A 13,354-nucleotide genomic window follows, 5' to 3' on the forward strand; every position below is an offset into this window, starting at 1 on the left:
TGAGAATGTTGTTATACCACTTGCTAGTTCCCTATTGACTAGAGATGTGCTCAAACACCAACCCTTCGAATTTAGTTTTTACTATCTCTTCCACTAAGTAACCTGAAAATGTTTGGGTAATGAAGAAATTTGCCATTCTTAAATAGTATTTATAACAGCCATACAAGTCTTAAATATTTAATAATGAAACATGCACTAAAAAGAAACTTAGAGCCTGAAATCATTAGATGTCCCAGAACAAGAAATTAAAAAAAACCCATACATTTCTCTGTGTGATTTCAAAGTTCCCTCATATAGAAAGTTAGTTGCTTTCCTACTGTATATTAATTAGATACGTGATGAATCCACTGGATACCAAATAATGTGGATTAAATATCTAAAAACTGTGCATTTGAAACCTAGATATTAAGGGGTGGGGGTGACAAGACTCCAGCAGCAGCAAAAGGAACAAGAGTTTGGGAGGATAAGCAACAAGGTAAAATCTGGCCATACTTGAAATGTGAGTGACCATTTTACTTTGTTTTGTAAATTATTCCAATCATTTTTCCAAATCAGTTCTAGTACAGGGAATCATCACATGATTCATATTAACAGAACACAAACTTCTAATCATTGTGTTGCAAACTGAAAGTCCAAATTTATCCCTTGCAGGTAATTTTACATTTTTGAAGTGCCTTTACTGTTCAGTCAATTTTCAGCCTAAGCAAAAATAAACTGAGAATTATCATTTACATTAATTTAGATCTCAATCCAGCAAAACAGTTAAACTTGTACTTAATTTTCAGCACCAGCATTTTTCCAGGGTCAATCTGTTAGAAGATAGGACATGAGAAGTCCCAAGGAACCTTTGGATTTGATAGTCTATGTTTTGGTTTCATGATGGCAAATAGCCTGGCCTGAAGCTGTTGGGGAATCACAGGTTTAGAAACTCAAGATTCACCTGTGACTTACAGTCGTTATTACTCTATTTAGCAAAAATAAAGCATGCATATTTTTCTCGCCTGTTTCTCCATGAGACTGGGGATGTCATGTGTCCCTGAAAAATGCAGTGGCAACCAAACGTATCTCCCTATAGCTGCTGCCATTTATATGAAAGCAAATGCTGTTTTGGGCACACTACTTAATGTTAAGTTTATATATTGCTCATTGGTAATTGCTTTTTGGTGTATACAACTACAAAGAGAATGTTTACCAGTGATAAGTCACAGTGGTGGAGGAGGTCCTGCTAGAACAGCAGGATGAGGGCTAGTGAAGCATGCATTATTATTTATTCAGGTGTATTTATGCCCACTTTTAGATTCAAGACATTTTTTTTCCTTTTTCATGACTTAGTATTAAGTGGTTACACTTTCTTTTAGATTTAATTTTTGTAATAAAGATATCTAGCCTAAACAAGGGCTGCTAAGCATCCTGCCTACCTTTGACTCTTCTCTAGAAATTATATGGAGACTTGAAACAGGATGGGTGGCAGAAAGGAAAATAATTTGGCAAGGGGTTTGGAATAGAGAGGGAGAGCCACAATAGGTCTTTCTGTACTGTAGAACAGGCCTGATCTTTCCCCCATTTAAATCAATTATGAAACGGTCAATGGTGCAAGAACAGACCCAAAATAACGTCAGCCATTGTATATATTCATTATGCAAGTCTGCTTTTTGTACTATATTTGGCCAAATACAATGAAATCATCTCATAGTTAAAGGGGTTCACCACTTTTCCCAACACTATTTCTCTATAAGCAGAGTTTCACTAAAAAAGAGAGGGTCTGCTTGGCAAAATATCTCCTACAGCAGGGCCTCTCTTCACCCTCATGTAGTTTCAGGAGACTTCTAATAGTTGTAAGGGGAGCAACCTGGGGCTATACCTTCACAAGTGGGGAGCAGCAAAGCTGACTCAGCTCTTCAACACCCACACCAAGAGCAGCTATAAACTAGACACGAACCAGGGATTCCTCCTTTCATTGAATCACAGCAACTTCTCTTCTTTGGCTGAGTTGAGAAAGATTCTAATAAAATGTTATGGTTATCTGATAATTGTTACATTCCTAGAGTTTTAGCACACTGATATCCACTTTTAATGGAGTGGAACGTCACTATAAGTGGAGTTTATGCTCACATGAAGAGGACTGAAAGTCCATTGCAATATACTCAATCACTTTGGAACTCTTCCGTTACTTCACTATAAACAGAGTGTAAACCAGTGCACTAATTCAACAGCCTGTGCACCAAAGAATATTCTCCAGCCACAGCATTCCAGTCCTCTTATCTTCAAAGCTTCTGTTTATTTCTTCAACAAACGAAGTTGTCCTTTTTCACTTAACCCAGAGGCTCCTGCAAAAGACCATCTATATTCACTCCAGAATTACACTCTGCAAGTCATCTGATTGGGGGTGCTAGTGAGCCATTCTGCTCTCTTTCCAACTTAACCTGGTCCCTGCAGTACTGCTCTGCAGACCCCATCCACCAGGAACTCCTGCATGAGCCTTTCTGCTTCTTTCAGGATTACACTCAACCCGCCTTTAATGTGCAAATTACATATGAGCTGGGTTCTTTCCCTTGATACAAGAACTCCTGAAAGAGCTTTCAAATTCTCTGCAGCTCTCAAGCTGAACTACTCGCTATCTTTTATGAAGACGGGTATGAGGACGCTAGCTATTTCCTGATCCCTGATCTCACAGCATCACCTGGAAATCAGATGTCACTGGTGAAACTAGGCCCAATTCTCTTTAAAGGGCCAGCCAACCCATGACACAGAGTTGCACTAAAACTAAGTTCACTATTAGCAGCTTTTTCATCACTCACAACTTTCAAATCTTGATAGACAAATCAGCTCGGTATTAACGGCTTATTATCCCTTATAGGGTAAGTGCCGAACCTAATAGTGCTATATCATGTAGTGTATTTGTATCTCTCTATTTTATGTTTGTGGAATTATATTCCAGTCAAAAATAACGTACTATGTAACTTTAGGAAAACTCAAAAATAAATTACTGAAGTCAATTTTCCAGTAAACCCTTAGGCTACATCATGTTTCAATGTGTAAAATTAGTAGCAAATGGTGCAAAAACATGTATAATTTGTGATCTCATCAAAATATAAGCTAAATACACACCTACTTTGTGTTGAGTGGGTTTCTTAAAGAAAGCTCATAGAATATAATGTTCACACTAAAAAGAGTACACATTGAGCAATAAACTTGATCACCTTCTTTGACAGAGTTATCAGGAAGATAGAGAATGAGACAAGATGAACATAACTGTAATAGCTTTTGATCTAGTTTTCTAAATTCGAAGAGGAACTGTAAGTGAAATAGAAAATACACAATTCTGTTACAAATGTTGTAAAAGCAACTACAAAAATTCTGAAACTATGTCAACTGTCTCTATATGACACCTCATATGATACCTTCAGATACTGTTGTCATAAACTGTGTATTAGGTGTAATGAATGTCAGGTCTAACTACACCAAAAGGATATAAAGAGGAGCTCCTCCATTTCCCTCCCACCCTCTTACATCCTGTCAGTCTCATGTGGAGTAAGGCAACCTCTATGGATACCTACTGGGTCAGATCCCACACACAACTTAGGCAGCCAAACTAGCTTGTGAATTGCACTGAGGTGTAGGCAGGAGATAGGCACCCAGTGAAGCGGCAGTGCATATGCTCAGAGACAAAAACATAGGCCCGAGATATTTTATTGCAAAACCTGAGGTACCAAGCAACTAGAGGTGCCTACAGAATTAGGCTGAAACCAAGGGGGAGTTTTGTGAATCACAATGGTGCCTAAAAGGGGACTTAGCACCCTAAGTACCTTTGTGAATCCCACCCTATGTGTGCACAGTGCCAACACAACGGGAGCCTAGTCTAGTTGGGGATCCTTGATGTTACTGTACCTATAGGTCCAGGGTGGGGGGTTCAAGCCGGCCCACATCTAAAGGCTCCTCTCCCAGCCTCAGGGGAGCAGCCACGAGGCCATGGCTCAAATTGGTGCTACTGTAATACAGTAAGTGAAGAAAGTAAAATGGCTACAAAACTGAGTTTTTGAAGAAATAGGCAAATTTAAGTGCAAGTTTAAACTTTAGAAAAAAATCTATTTAATGAGTGTGCAGAAAAGGATTTGGGTGACAGATGAAAAACTGAATATGAATTTACTACGCAATACAGCTAGAAAAAAAAAAGACAAATCCTTTCATTTACATACAAGGTTATCATTTACAAGACAGAAGGATAATCCTGCTCTACGCAAAAGGTTATACTAGATGACCCAGGTAGTCTTTTCCAGCCCTATCTTCTATATTTCTGATTTCACTTAGCAAAATGCATCATAATTCCAACTAAGGGCTCCCTGGTGCAGTATAGTGAATTAAAGGAAGAGGTATGAATGGAATATACGCAAACAGAAGTGACAATGCATTTGCTGAATATTTAAGCATGAAAAATATATTAGCTGTAGCATTAATAAAGTCAGTGGAGACAGGAAGCATGCTTTCCAAGGACAGCAAAAGTAAGTCATTTTTCTCCTACTACATGTTTAGATTCATGTTCTTTGCTCAATGCATGGGAATTATGCATGTAAATCCTTACATAGATGTGAGGAGACAAACTTGTAGCCTTTATACTTACACAGTAAGCAGAAACATCTGAAGAACAGACTCTGCCTACAACTCAAACAATCATCCACTTAAAACAACCCCAGTGTAAAATTACCAATTAAAAAACTGTGTTATAAAACACGTTTTAACAAGACTTTGCAAAGGGATTTAATTAGATTTCACATCAAAACTTCCACACACTGAAACAATAACAGCTAATGTTGGCTGAATCCAACAACATTCCAAGAAGAGATCTGTCTAAATACCAACTATGATCTTCTACCCACACTGAAAGAAGCAACAGATAAAGCTTTCACACTAAGTGGCAGAATTGACAAGTGAACTAAATTCAGCTTTTATGAGAACTCCAAACCAACCATTCAAATTCAAAAAAAAAAACCAAAAACCCAATGTCTATGTGGAATTTCTTTTCAGCACATAAGAATGTAACTTTTAAAGATCAGAATACTTCTCAACTGTCATTCAAAGATTTAAACCACTTCTGAATAACTTAAAATGCATTGGAGCGGAATATAAAAACAGGTTACAAAATCAAGGGAACTACTATGTGTTGGACATAGACATCTTGCCCAAGGGAAAAAAGGTGAAGTACTTTGTGCAAGTTTTCTATTAGGCATTTCAATGATTCAATTTTAAATTAAGTGGCCAAGATCCTACCATAGAGAAATAATATTCTGGAATGTCTTATTTAAATCACTGACATCAGCTATTTGAAAATAAATTACTAAGAAATCTGCCTACAGGCAGAGCCCATTGTGTGCAATTAATCTTTCACGCGAACTTTATAGATACATGCTTAAGTATGTTGCAATTTAAGATTTTTAATTATATTACACACTATATCTAATTGTCCCAAGAGTTATACCGAAGCCTTCCTTTCTCCATCCAGTAACTATGACTTTAAAATGTTACACACACGCACAAAGTTATTTAAACTAATCCCATCATTGAACCAAGGTCAAAATGACCAAAATGATTTTACTGATTCCTCCATCTAAGTTCTTAGGAGTTTCATATTAATTTCCTAATGGGGTTGTTAATAATTTACCAAGGACAAAAATTAAATTTGTACTCCAGAGAAACATATCCTCCTCATTAAAAAAAAAAAAAACTACACACTATCGCTACTCTTATTTTCAAGCTCTCACTCAGTCCAACCGCTGCAGGCTTTTTCCCATTAAATTCTTTTGAGTTCACATTTAAGGAGCTATGTCAAATCTGATTGATTCGCTAAGGTTTACAAGGCACTCGGAAGATGTAAAGAGCTATTATTTTATACCCACATTTTAATTTAAGCGACTAGAACAGGAGGAGATTCTGCTGGATTCTAAATGCCGCACCTAGGTTGAGGGGTTGCGGGGGGGGGTTGTTTTTTTTTTAAATTTGCCCCCCTCCACAGATGACAATATAGAAAAATAATTGCCGTGGTGCCGCAGAAATACCAACACTTCCGCAGTACCTGCGGCAATAAACCCAACGCCGCGGGCCGGGGTCAGTCAGCGAGGCTCCCGCGGAGGCGTTTTCACGTGACCCGTGCGACGCGGCGGCCGTTGACAAACGGCCACTCCCGTTTCAAGCGGGCGGGTCGGTAACTGCCCAGGAGCGGGGGGAGGGGCGCAGCTGGCGGGAAAGATACTGAGGCGTCTAGAAGACCCGCCCGGGCCGTTACAAGGCCGAAAGATGCCCACCCCTCCTCCCCCGCCCCAGCACAGAGCGCCAGGGGCGGCCCCTTCGCCGTCCGCGTGGCAGCAGCTGCCACCCACCCAGACGACGGACCCAGCCCGCCCTGTGGCTGGGTTGCCCGATCGAGAGGGAGCCTCCGGCGCGGAACCGGCCGCGCGGCAGACCAGGGGCAAGCCCACCGATACTCCTCACACGCGCCCGGCAGGCCGCGCGCTGAGGGAGGGGGGACCGCCAGAGCCGCGCGCGCCCTGCCCCTGGGGGCGCCAGCACGCGCTGGCCTCCGCCCCCTGCCCCAGCGCTTCCCGCCCGGCCCGCACCGGAGCGTCCCCGACTCCTCCCTTCCCCCCCATTCCCTTCCCATCGCCCTCCCCCACCCTGAGCCGCTCCGGCTGTTGAGGAGTAGGGAGTGGGAGGGGGAAGCAAAATGGAGACTTACACTCCGACTGCTATTGCGCGTGCGTCAAGCCGGGATGGGAGCGGGACGCGCCGGCGCCCTGACGTCACGCGCCCGGAACTGGCTCCGGGGAAGCCGCGAGGATTCCCACCACGCGGACAGGAGTGGCCAGCGCGCATGCGCACGGCGCCCTCTCCTCTGAGGCGGTGTCCGGCCGCGCTCCCTTCCCTGACGGAGCCATTCATGGACAGTGATGGCGGGGCCGGGGGGGATGGGGCGCGGTGCCCGACCGTAGTGCTGCCTCACGCTGGCTTGTCAGCCCCCAGGATGGGCCTGAAGCCTCCAGGAATCACGTCAGGCGATGAAACCCAGGGCTGTGCCCCACTGGTATGGGCAGCCCTACGCCGACCCCAGCCCAGAGGACAGTGTCACTGGCACAGCCCCCAGGAGCCCCGCATGCTGCCATGGACGCCAACGCTGTCCCCCATCACAGCCAGCATCACCCCTCCCCCTGCAGACATGCCATCCCCGGTGTCACCGACACAGATACCAAGAGCCTTGATGCTGCTACGGACACCAATGATGCCCACCACAGAGGCCAACACTGTCCCTCAGTGACAGCACAGACACCCCCGCTGTCGCCCCTCCCCGATGCGTACAGTGGCAATCCAGCGTCATGCCCCTGGTGCCAACACCAATGCCTCTCTCTTCTATATTCTATTCTGTGGAGAAAATAAATACAGAAGTGTTATTTACTCCTCCTAACACAAGAACTAATGGTTACCACATGAAATTAATATGCAGCAGGTTTAAAACAAAGAAGTATTTTTTCAGACAACTCACAGTCAACCTGTGGAACTCCTTGCCAGAGGATTTTGTGAAGGCCAAAACCATAACACGTTTCAAAAAAGAACTAGATAAATTCATGGAGGCTAGGTCCATCAATGGCTATTAGCCAGGATGGGCAGGGATGGTGTCCCTCGCCTCTGTTTGCCAGAATCTGGGAACGGGTGAAGGGATGGATAACTTGATGATTCCCTGTTCTGTTCACTCCCTCTGGGGCATCTGACATTGGCCACTGTCAGAAGAGAGGACACTGGGCTAGATGGGCCTTTGGTCTGACCCAGTATGTTTTCAGAGAACTATCCACAGTGATTCCAAGGTCTCTTTCTTGAGAGGTAACATCTAATTTCGAAGCCACAATTTTGTATGTATAGTTGGGATTACATTTTCCAATGTGCATTACTTTGCATTTGTGAACATTTAATTTCACCTGCCATTTTGTCACCCAATTTTCTGAGATCCCTTTGTAACTCTTCAGAGTAATTCTGGATTATCTACAACCTTTCCTTTCTCACTGTTCATCCTCTTCTCCAGATCATTTGTGAAAAAATTGAACAGCACTTGTTCTAGTCCAGATGTTTGGGGGACCTGTTTATTTATCTCTCTTCACTTGAAAACTGACTATTAATTCCACCCTTTGTTTTCTATCTTTTAACTAGTTACTGATCTATCAGAGGACTGTCCCTCTTATCCCATAACTCCTTACTTTGCTTAAGAGGCTTTGGTGTGGGAGCTTATCAAAGGCTTTCTGAAAGTCCAAGTACACAATATTCAATGGATAACCCTGTGATTCTGTATGATTGAAATATGATTATGAATATAATTAATAGAGCCACTGTTAGACAATTGCAACAAATCGTGTACAAAGTATATTATGTAAGGTGTCAATGGAAAATTATGATTTGCTAAATAAGATTATCCTGTTTAAATCCATGTATCATTTTTGTATCAGAAGTTATGAATATTTGCTTTATACCCATATCACCATTGTGTTTGTCCCCAGGGTAACAGCCATAAGGTAGTTTACATCCAGTCTAGCCAGCACATTGTGAATGGACTTTTCAAGCTTGATTACTCATTAAGACACACCTCTCACAACGGGCTATAGAAGAAACTCATCCCACCCAGTAAGTCTTCCTATGGATGCCATAGCATGAATATGGCCAATGGCTGCTCCCACCCCACTCTCCCTGAGTCAGCAAGCCATATAAGGACATGTGATATACTCATTTGACCCTAGACTCCATCTTGTGCCACAGAAAGGAGCTGTAAGCTTTGTTTGGAATAGTAAAATTCTTCCAATCACATGGCAGAGGATACAAAAGACCCTTGAAACATCTCCATGTTGCCTCTTTCCTGATCTGAACTCTCTAGACAGCAGATTTACAACTAAAATGGAGCATATTGGACTATGGACTAAGAACCCTCCAGTCTTTTGGAAGTTACTAAAAACTCTACAAGCCAGCAGTCTATAATATCACTTCTACAAACCTAGTATAAGAACATTGTCATTATTGTATGTATATGATCTATTGACCATTTTAACAGGTTTCAGAATGGTAGCCGTGTGAATTGGAATTAATTTGCAAACTGGACACCATTAAATTAGGCTTGAATAAAGACTGGGAGTGGATGGATCATTACACAAAGTAAAAATATTTCCCCATGTTTATTCCCCCCCCCCCTGTTACTCACACCTTCTTGTCAACTGTTGGACATGGACCATCCTGATTATCACTACAAAAGGTTTTTTTCTCCTGCTGATAATAGCTCACCTTAATTGATCACGCTTAATATAGTGTGTATGGCAATACCCATTTTTTCATGTTTTCTGTGTGTATATCTTCCTACTGTATTTTCCACTGCATGCATCCGATGAAGTGAGTTTTAGCCCACGAAAGCTTATGCGCAAATAAATTTGTTAGTCTTTAAGGTGCCACAAGTACTCCTTTTCTTTTTACTGTAACAAGAGTGATCAGGTAAGGTGAGCTATTACCAGCAGGAGAGCAGGGGTGGGGGGAACCTTTTGTAGTGATAATCAAGGTGGGCCATCAGTATGGAGTGAGTCTGCCTTATTTCTCAGCAGTTTGTCCTGAATCTGGCATTCTCCGCTGTGACCCAGTGAGGTACAGTGATACACCCTTGTCCACGTGCTTGTTGATTCCCTCAAATGATTCTAATATGTTGGTGAGGAATTTATTTCCTTTTACACAAGCAGTGTTGACTCTTACCTGCCACAATTTTGCATGAGGAAGGGAAGTCTCTTATGTAGAATCATAAGGGAGCCAGCAGGGATTCTTAAAATAGACCATCATTGAGGATGCAGGCTTTGCTGATCAACCCAGTGTCAGACAATATGAGGTGTAACTGGCACACAGCTAAACCCTCATTCTGCAAAAGCAATCCACCTTAGCATAGAACATGATGGCACTGGATGTAGCTTCCTGCTTCCCTGTCCCCTCTCCCCCCGCCACATGCACACCTTCTAACTAACTATCTCCACTATTCTGCTACCTCTAAAACATTTGACCTACCAACCTATTTAGAGACTGGATTAATTTTTTAAGTGGGGAAAACTGAATGAATCCTCTCTTGGTGAATAGCTATTTTAGATAAATCCACCACACTGAGTCTTGGCACAAATGTTGATCTGGTTTCTAGGGAGTTGACCTGTTGCAATAAAAAGAGCAAAGCAGCTGGGGAAAAAAAAACAAAAAAACACCTGACTCCCTGCCTTTCCCCTCAAAATGTGTGCCCCAGTGCAACTCCTGTCAAATTTGAATGTGAAAGGAGTTAAATCAATGTTATGGGCCAACATGACTGCTCATTTTGGGCATCTCAATTTTTGGATGGCCAACCTGAGACACTGATTTTCAGAAAGTGCTGAGTACCTATCCTCTGCAAATCGGGCCCTTTCAAGGCGTCTCAAGTTGGGCACCCAAAAATCTCTAGTCATATTTGAAAATCTTAGCCTTGGCTTTAAACTAAATCAAATAAAGGATTAAAAAGCTTACCTCTTATGCATTCTCTTTCACTGACATCATATACTACACCCAATCAAGGGATAGTGAGGTGTTCACCTTGCAAGTATATTCCTTTATCCTTTCATCCGTCTTCTCCTTCTTTTTGTACTTGGCATTTAAAATGTATTTTTTTCCTCCTTTCAGATACTGAGCATTCAGAAGTGGCTGAAGAGGCAGGCACGTTGAAAATAAGAATGTTTTTGGTCTCTCTGAGCTTTCAATGTATACAGTTGTGAGTGTAAAACACAAACAATGTACAGAAAAAAACCACTGAAAAGATCCAGAGTTCAGTAAAATGGCATATCCTAGAATTTGGTTAAGCATGTCAAAAAGTTTTAAATCTGATGAAGGGGGGGAAACATGAGTATTATTGAACAGTGTTAAAACAAACTGTAAAACCTGAGCTTTTCCAATAGCTCTTCCCATAATTCTCCATTTCTAATGCTATAACCTCTCTATAACCAGAGATTATGCATTACATAAAGAATTATAATAGCTAAATTTGCACAAGACAGATGAAGAGGTGGGTTACTGCTAGAGCAGAAGCTTTTGTTTACCAAAAGATGGCTTTAATATTCTGCTATTAAGGGAGGAAAGAAATGCAAACACAAGAAGCAAAAAGTGATGCATGTTGCTAGATAATTTGTTTCTAAAATTCAACTGAGCATGAAATCTCTTGAAAACAAGCCAAGTAGAGATCCTGGGGACACACTCTTTTAGCCCAGTAGGGACACTACACTTTTCCTCATTTAAACTCAGCTGTTTACTATTTAAGACGCAAAAATATAGAACTTTCTCTCCCTAATCCTTAGCAATACTACAAGCCTTTAATATCTTGTCCTTGCTAGCCTCACTACTTCAATGTGCCAGGTCCTTCTAAAAGCAGTTTTCCCTGCCAAATGAAATTTGAAAAGCTGTCTGCCATTGTGTTTAATGGGGATTGTAGGTTATTTTTCAATGAATTTCAGTGATTCCAATATAAAACTGTTTTTATTTAAAAATGACAAATCCTAGAACATATGGTGTTGTGCAATGTGTATGGTCTCCTATGGGAAATTCAAACAAACTCTATCGCTTGCCATATTTTCTTGGTGGCCAAGAGGTGGGAACATAATCATTGTGGAGAAGTAATAGTGGTATTAGTAATCTTAAAAACCTTACTTAATCTTAAAAATAAAAATTCCTTACCAATTCTCTTCTCTCCATATGGCAAACTGATTCTTTCCTGATTACCATGTTTCTACCTGGTTTTGAGATTGACAGTGTATTTCTGTTTAATCCTGTTTATCAGCGAACATTATTTATGATCTCCAAACAGCTCTGATACCAGGGTTTGGTGCTTGGATTCATTTTGTCAGTTATGCAGCAGAAAAGCAGCAAAACATTATAGGACCTGCTTAGACAGTTATGATTTTATTTTTTGGAGCTCAATCATAAAGCAATCTTTTGTTGTTTTTTGTTTTTATAGGGTAGGTATATAGAATCCAGAGAATATTCTCCACTGGATTATTACTATTTTAAAGCAAATTTTGAGCCTGACAGCTTTACAGTATCCCTTTAATGGCTGCTGTTTAATATAGTTTTGATTATGATTCAGTTCTTGTCCTCCCTCTAAACCTTTTCCTCAAGCTACTGCATGGTCTTCAGTGGTCAACTAAACAGCTTCTTCTGTAAGGCCAGTCCATCGTTTCTCCTAACGCATCAATGGTCATTTCTCTTTTCCTCAAAAAGTGCTACAGTATTCATGTTTTTTGGCATAGTAATGATAGCCCAACATCCAGTCAAAACAGCCTCTTCTGTGAGGCCAGTCATTCATTCCTCCCTATTAGATTGTCATCCCCAGATGCCTGCTGAGCTACATCCTGTGTATTCCCCAGGACTGTACCCACAATACATCCACAATGACTCTGTATTTTCAGTAACAGCACCACATCCTTTTATGAGCCTTCTTCACTAGCATGGCAGCTGCAGCTGCTGACCACAGAACTGCCGCCTCTTGGAGTTGTGCCCTTTGCATCTTCCATGACTGAAACAGTCTACAAACAGCAAAAAAGTCTAATATCACTTTTTTCTGAAAGTAGAGAGTTTGACAAATCAAGATGTCAACAATGTTTTGCATAGTGATGACACAATGTCCTGAGTCCAACACAAAATAATACCTCTAAGCTATGTAGACAGAGTTTGATGTTTTTCTTTATTTTAACAAATATTGATAATGAAATCCAAGCCTCCCAACAATAACACATCTGGAGGAAGATTCTCAGATATATCTAAGCATGAGGAGAAGTGTAGGCACATTTCCCTCCAGAAATCTGCAGTCACTGAACATGGCCACCAGCAATGGATCCAATTAGCTATAGAATCCAAGGGACTAGCTTTCATAGTGTGCTTAATACAATGAACACAGAGACTGTTTTTATGAATGCTGGGTTAATGACACAATTTCTCAATACTATGGAAAACTTACAAAATATACATGCAAGGTATAATTATAGAATGATACAAGTGAAAATTATAAAGGATAATGGAAACTCCTACATCTTGAAAAAGAAACGAAAGAAGCTGTAGGATTTCTGTTTAGCTAAAGGAGAGCACACAACATTAAGCAACATTTTAATACAAAATGAATTGCATCTTATCCTAAAGAAGAAAATAAATAAGTTCCTAAGTGTTACTGAAAGCACTTATTTGAGTTATGAAATCCGTCAGGCAAAATACTAGCCAGGCTATATGAAAACAAAAAGAAAACAAAACACATACTACAGCAGTTAAATAAAAAAGCAAGGGTTGAACAAACCAACAC

General features: G+C 41.0%; 1 protein-coding gene across 11 annotated transcripts in view; it reads right to left on the minus strand.

Moving 5' to 3' along the window:
* FHIT (fragile histidine triad diadenosine triphosphatase) overlaps positions 1-6,794 on the minus strand; it is a 1,095,796-nt gene extending 1,089,002 nt beyond the window's left edge. For 5 of the 11 annotated variants that reach the window (XM_078853538.1, XM_073350942.2, XM_073350941.2 and 2 more), the window contains exon 1: positions 6,728-6,794. The gene's annotated coding sequence lies outside the window, so the exon portion shown is untranslated. Of the gene's footprint in view, positions 1-5,891; positions 6,031-6,067; positions 6,340-6,371; positions 6,656-6,727 lie in introns of those variants that run through there. The other 6 variants (XM_073350949.2, XM_073350952.2, XM_073350959.2 and 3 more) reach the window with 4 other exon arrangements.
* Positions 6,795-13,354: the final 6,560 nt, after the last annotated feature.

Source organism: Lepidochelys kempii, chromosome 7, assembly GCF_965140285.1.
Source record: "Lepidochelys kempii isolate rLepKem1 chromosome 7, rLepKem1.hap1, whole genome shotgun sequence".
Classification (NCBI taxonomy): Eukaryota; Metazoa; Chordata; order Testudines; family Cheloniidae; genus Lepidochelys; species Lepidochelys kempii.